The sequence below is a fragment of the Giraffa tippelskirchi genome, chromosome 10 (genome assembly GCF_054371585.1).
Source record: "Giraffa tippelskirchi isolate mGirTip1 chromosome 10, T2T-mGirTip1v1.2.pri, whole genome shotgun sequence".
Classification (NCBI taxonomy): domain Eukaryota; kingdom Metazoa; phylum Chordata; class Mammalia; order Artiodactyla; family Giraffidae; genus Giraffa; species Giraffa tippelskirchi.
The window spans coordinates 23,057,205-23,064,156 of record NC_137284.1 but is presented as its reverse complement, the minus strand read 5'-3'; the positions used below and the strand labels follow the sequence as shown (position 1 = coordinate 23,064,156).

General features: G+C 44.6%; 1 pseudogene across 1 annotated transcript; it reads left to right on the top strand.

Annotated features, from left to right (window-relative positions):
* The first annotated feature begins 1,008 nt into the window (after window positions 1–1,008).
* Window positions 1,009–1,843, top strand: LOC145523428 (large ribosomal subunit protein uL30 pseudogene; annotated as a pseudogene). Its single transcript, XR_014066547.1, has one exon. The product of XR_014066547.1 is annotated as a large ribosomal subunit protein uL30 pseudogene (transcript).
* The last annotated feature ends 5,109 nt before the right edge of the window (window positions 1,844–6,952 follow it).

Genomic DNA, 6,952 nt, shown 5'->3' with positions numbered 1-6,952 from the left:
CTTGCCCATCCCTCCATTTGTCCATCTATCCATCTGCTTATCCTTCATTTTACTGGTACTCGAAGAGGATGGACAATAGATAAAGACCCAATTGTCTCCCATAGGCCTGCAGTGTAGAGGGAATCATTTCTTAAGAATGAAATGGGACATTATTCTCAGTTTTGAGTGTTCTGTCTCAACAGAAGCCTATGTAATACCCCAGAAGAGACAGCCAGGGAGTTGGCAGTCTCACCTCTGACTCTATGAATAGATGATTTGATGGGAAAGCACTTGAATTCTGGGCAGCCACAGCTTAGGCACAGGGCAAGGTGGCTCAGTGTCTCCTCCCTCAACTGAGCTTGGAAACAGGGGTATGTGAAGGGCCTGAAATAAGAAGGGACAGAGAGGGAGTATCCCACCTGGATTGAAATGATTCAAGACCAGTGTTAAACTGTAAACACACTTCATACCACCCGGCTATAGAAAGAAACAAGGTTACTTTTCAAGGTCATTGATGGAAACAGCATTTCAGGAAGTGCAAATCTTGTTTATATGTGATTTCTTTAATGTTGTATTTTATACATTCCCAAACAGCTCCCTTCCTGTTCTGCCTGCTCAGAGTCCCTGTCTCCTCTGTCCTTTCTCCTCCCTGGAGGTGTCCCCTTGGACCTGGGAGGACAGAGAGAGGAGAGACATTCAGTGGGCGTGGGGGATCCAGCATGGGACCTCCCCCAGCTCCTGGTACCCAGGTCTGGGAACTACAACCCAACAAATGAGCTGTCTCCTCATCTTCACTCTCTCTTCCCACCTCCTGGTACCCCTAGAGCTCACCCCCTGGGGGAATCTGGGAGGCTTTGGCTAAGACAGGTTCCAAGGGAACTGAGAGTTACAAGGTCAACGGATGGGGGTGTGGAAACTGTAAGCAAGCAAGCATGTTGAGATGCATGACTGTGGATTTTGAGTCACTTTCTTGGTGTTTGAGAAACACAAACAAAGGACTTGAGCTATGTTGAAATCCCTTTTGGCTCTTTCCCGGCTGGAACCATGGAGGTTGCCGAAGAGAAGAAAAAGAAGGTTCCTGCTGTGCCAGAAACCCTTAAGAAAAAGCGAAAGAATTTCGCAGAGCTTAAGATCAAGCGCCTGAGAAAGAAGTTTGCCCAAAAGATGCTTCGAAAGGCAAGGAGGAAGCTTATCTATGAAAAAGCTAAGCATTACCACAAGGAATACAGACAGATGTACAGAACTGAAATTCGAATGGCTAGGATGGCACGAAAAGCCGGCAACTTCTATGTACCTGCGGAACCCAAATTGGCATTTGTCATCAGAATCAGAGGTATCAACGGTGTGAGCCCGAAGGTTCGAAAGGTGCTGCAGCTCCTTCGCCTCCGGCAGATCTTCAATGGCACCTTTGTGAAACTCAACAAGGCATCAATTAACATGCTGAGAATTGTGGAGCCATACATTGCATGGGGGTACCCAAATCTGAAGTCTGTAAATGAATTGATCTATAAGCGTGGTTATGGCAAAATCAACAAGAAGCGAATTGCCCTGACAGACAACGCATTGATTGCTCGATCTCTTGGGAAATACGGAATCATCTGCATGGAGGATCTGATTCATGAGATCTATACCGTTGGAAAACGTTTCAAAGAAGCAAACAACTTCCCGTGGCCCTTTAAATTGTCTTCTCCACGAGGTGGAATGAAGAAAAAGACCACCCATTTTGTAGAAGGTGGAGATGCTGGCAACAGGGAAGACCAGATCAACAGGCTTATTAGAAGGATGAACTAAGGTATCTACCAGGATTATTTTTGTAATCTGGTCAGTTAATAAACAATTGAAACAAACAAACAAAAAAAAGAAATCCCTTTTGGTTTCTCCACTATGTTCTTTTAGCTATGACATTGCCCTAGGCCTGAAGCCCATAGGTCACTGCTTGTTCATTATAAGCTCATGACAAAGAAACCTATAAAACACACATTGATCCTTGCCCAATGAGTTCTCCAGTTTCTCAGAGACTAGGCATTGACTTGTCTCATCCAATCATTTAGTCATTGATTCACTCAAGAAGCTGTTAACAAGCACCTAGCATGTTCTAGGATCTGTTCTGGGCACAGCGTACCCAGAATGGTTCCTCCTCCAGCCTCCCAGCCCCAGACCTGGGTCCTACCACCCACCAATCAAGCTGTCTTCTCATCTTCACTCTTTTCCCCCCACTTCCTTGTGTCCCTCAAAGCTCACCAGTGAGTATTGGCCATCCCAACTGGTATCCTCAAGCCTGAAGAAGTTGCCAGCCTTCCACCTGTGCCTCAAGTCAGATGCCACATTGAAATTATTTTTGCACACATTGGTCCTCCCTGCCTGGCTATGAACATCACAAAGTCAAAGGCCATGCCTTACTGAGCTTTAAATCCCCAGAGCCCAGCACAGGGTCTGGCACAGAGCAGGCATCGGTGGGTAATTGTGGAATTTTGAAAATATCTGTTGGTTCTCATTCTATCAGCCAGCAAAGTGGAGCAGGCACATTCTACGTGCAAGGCACTGGCTCTGAGGCCCAGCTGGTGAACACGGTGGACACGGTCACTGTGCATGAGAGCCAGTGGCTTCTTGGGACTCTGATGACAGGAGCAGACAGCAGAAGGGATGAGCCCAGTTTAGGGGTGGGGATGTTGGGGTGGAGAGGTAGGCTGGGGAAGGCTATCTAGAGGAAAGTGACATTTAAATCAAGTAGGAACTAACTACAATAAGCAGTTTTCAGTGCTGGTTGCATATAAAAACAATCTGGAGAATGATATGAAAATACTGGTGAAAGGCCTCACTCCCAGAAATTCTGATGTGTTTGACTTGGGGTGAGGCCTGCCTGAACAGTCTCTCTCTCTCTTTTTTTTAACTTCCTACAATGATTCTAGGGCTTCCCAGGTGGTGCTAGTGGTAAAAAACCTGCGTGCCAAAGCAGGAGACATAAGAAATGCGGGTCCAATTCCCAGGTCAGGAAAAACCCCTGGAGGAGGGCATGACAACCCACTCCAGTATTGTTGCCTGGAGAATCCCAAGGACAGAGGAGCCTGGTGGGCTACAGTCCATAGGGTCACACAGAGTCAGACATGACTGAGTGACTAACACACACGCAAAATGATGATAGTGTGAGAGGCCAGGGTGGAGTCTCATCAAGCTGGGTGAAGGCAGAGGTGGAGGTCGAGGGGTGGGGTGGGTAAGAATATTCCTCACCAGCATGTGTAAAAGTTCTGAACTGGAAAAGAGCCCGGTAGAGCCTAGGAACTAAAAGAAATACAGTAAGGCAGAGGGGAAGACAGGGAGAGAGGGCATCATTGCAGAGCCAGCCGTCAGTGCCCATTGAGTCCACATCAGGATGTCACAAGCTCTAGAAGCTGCCTTGGAGCCTACCTATTCGATTCCAGGGGAAAAGTGAACATCCAGGGCTACCCATGTGCGAGGTCATCACCCATGTGCGAGGTCATTACCCCAAATCTCCCTTGACGATAGCCATACTGAGTGGTGGTTATTCTCTGCTGCGGACAGGCGGCTGGAGGAGGCATTGTGAAAACATCTAGACAGGTAAGGACTATGCTGGCACCAGGAGCTCCCACTGGTTTCTGCACAGGCTTGTTGTGGTCTTTTATACCACCCCAGATACTGAAGCTAAAGTCAAAGGAGAAAAGGAAAGCTATACCCATCTGAATGCAGAGTTCCAAAGAATAGCAAGGAGAGATAAGAAAGCCTTCCTCAGTGATGCAAAGAAATAGAGGAAAACGATAGAATGGGAAAGACTAGAGATCTCATCAAGAAAATTAGAGGTACCAAGGGAACATTCATGCAAAGATGGGCACAATAAAGGACAGAAATGGTATGGATCTAACAGAAGCAGAAGATATTAAGAAAAGGTCGCAAGAATACACGGAAGAACTATACAAAAGAGATCTTCATGACCCAGATAACCACGATGGTATGATCATTCACCTAGAGCCAGACATCCTGGAATGCAAAGTCAAGTAGGCCTTAGGAAGCATCACTACAAACAAAGCTAGTGGAGCTGATGGAATTCCAGCTGAGCTGTTTCAAATCCTAAAAGATGGTGCTGTGAAAGTGCTGCACTCAATATGCCAGCAAATTTGGAAAACTCAGCAGCGGCCACAGGACTGGAAAAGGTCAGTTTTCATTCCAAGCCCTAAGAAAGGCAATGGCAAAGAGTGTTCAAACTAACACACAATTGCACTCATCTCACACACTAGCAAAGTAATGCTCAAAATTCTCCAAGTGAGGCTTCAATAGTACATGAACTGAGAACTTCTAGATGTTCAAGTTGGATTTAGAAAATGCAGAGGAACCAGAGATCAAATTGCCAACATCTGTTGGATCATAGGAAAAGCAAGAGAGTTCCAGAAAAACATCTACTTCTGCTTCATTGACTACACCAAAGCCTTTGACTCTGTGGATCACAATAAACTGCGGAAAATTCTTCAAGAGATGGGAATACCAGACCACCTTACCTGCCTCCTGAGAAATCTGTATGCAGGTCAAGAAGCAACAGTTAGAACCAGACATGGAACAATGGACTGGTTCCATATCGGGAAAGGAGTATGTCAAGGATGTATATTGTCACCCTGCTTATTTAACTTTTGTGCAGAGTACATCATGAGAAACGCTGGACTGGATGAAGCATAAGCTGGAATCAAGATTGCCGGGAGAAATATCAATAACCTCAGATATGAAGATGACACCACCCTTATGGCAGAAAGCAAAGAGAAACTAAGGAGCCTCTTGATGAAAGTGGAAGATGATAGAGAAAATGCTGGTTTAAAACTCAACATTCAAAAAACTAAGATTATGGCATCTGGCCCCATCACTTCATGGCAAATAGATGGGGAAACAATGGAAACAGTGATAAACTTTATTTTCTTGGGCTCCAAAATCACTGCAGATGGTGACTGTAGCCATGAAATTAAAAGATGTTTGCTCCTTGGAAGAAAAGCTATGACCAACCTAGACAGCGTATTAAAAAGCAGAGACATTACTTTGCCAACAAAGATCCATCTAGTCAAAGCTATGGTTTTTCCAGTAGTCATGTATGGATGTGAGCGTTGGACCATAAAGAAAGCTGAGCACCAAAGAATTGATGCTTTTGAACTGTGGTGTTGGAGAAGACTCTTGAGAGTCCCTTGGACAGCAAAGAGATCAAATCAGTCAATCCTAAAGGAAATCAGTCCTGAATATTCATTGGAAAGACTGATGCTGAAGCTGAAACTCCAATACTTTGGCCACCTGATGCAAAGAACTGACTCCTTGGAAAAGACCCTGATGCTGGAAATGATTGAAGGTGGGAGGAGAAGGGGATGACAGAGATTGAGATGGTTGGATAGCATCACCAACTCAATGGACATGAATTTGAGCAAGCTCTGGGAGTTGGTGATGGACAGGGAAGCCTGGTGTGCTGCAGTCCATGGGGTCGCAAAGAGTCAGACATGACTGAGTGAACTGAACTGAGATATTGATTCAGGGAATCTGGCTTTCATTATACATGTTGGGCCCCACCCCAGATTAACTGAATCAGAATCCCTGGCTAATGAAGTCAGGGAAAAAACCCAGGAGAAATGCTAGAAGTCGATTAATATACAGGAAAGAGCATGTGAATTTTTTTTAACATCAGAGAAAACTAGGTTAAATGCTAGCCCTGAAACTTTGTTACTTGAATTAACAGATATTTAACCTCTTGGAAGCTCAGTGGTATATTTGCAGAAGATTTATAATACCTCCCTGGTAGGCATGTGGGGGATTTGAGATTAGCAATGTATTTGGGGGAAGGGGGGTCCAATTGACTGTGACATAAGATTGCGATGATGATGGTGTGGTAATGATGGTAATGATGATGCAATTTTTTTTCTTTGAAGTTACACTGTGAGTCACAATTCTAGAATGAAATAATCAAAGTATGACTGTAATTGATCACACATACCATATTCACATTTTAGATTTTGGTTGATTTAAAAAGTTCTTTATAAGAATATTGCTAAGAACACTCTGCCAAATGTTTCATTATTAAATTGATTCTATAATGCTTTTCTGCTCTTCCAAGAAAAGATGATAAACACTTTGAAGGGTGTGAGGTTTGAGATATGTTTGTCCTCAAATCTGTGTCTTATGAGTCAGAGATGAGCAGATCACAAGAGCAATGGTGATGTGTGTTTCAGAGCTCTTAAGGCTTTTACACATATTGATTTTAATATAAGCAACAACCTTCTCAGGTAAATATTAATAACTCCATTTTGCAGAAGAGCCAGATACTTGGAGGAAAAAAGCCACAAGGCTCTTCCTTGAGCTTCCCGAATGGAGCTGCCACGCAAGGAGAGACTTATAAGCTATAGGAAGCCATGTGCAGGGGTGTCAGGCAAGCACCGCCCCGCACCCAACAATGCCCCACCTGCTTCTCAGCCTCAGGAATAGCATCAGCTACAAAGGCCTGAAAGGAGTGCAGGGTAATAGTGAGTTGGGGAGGAAAAGAGGACCCTGACTAGTCATCAGCAGCCCAGGGAGTCCAGGAGCCACAGGGGAGAAGCTTCTCTCCCTGGAGTGGGCACAAGTATGCATACCTCTTGACTTCTCAGTTTTGTCAAGTGGTCATTTTTGCTCTCTTAACATGGTGATGGTCTCGGCAATGGTTTTCTCTCTGCTCAGCCTCCCAGGCCTGGGGCTACTCTTGCTTGAGTCCTTCCCCTCAGGAAATACAGCACAGGTGATAAGCTCCTTGGCTTTCAAGTTGCATTAACACCTAGGTCTGAATCCCAGTTCTTCTACTCAATAGCTGTGTGACTTAAGCAAATTATTTAATTTCTCTGCATTTAGATTTCTCTTCTGTGAAGAGGAGAGAGTCCTCACACAACTGCTCTGAGAATTGAACATGAGAACGGATATAAATATGTCTTATACATTGCAAGCACATAGTAGCTGCTCAATAAAT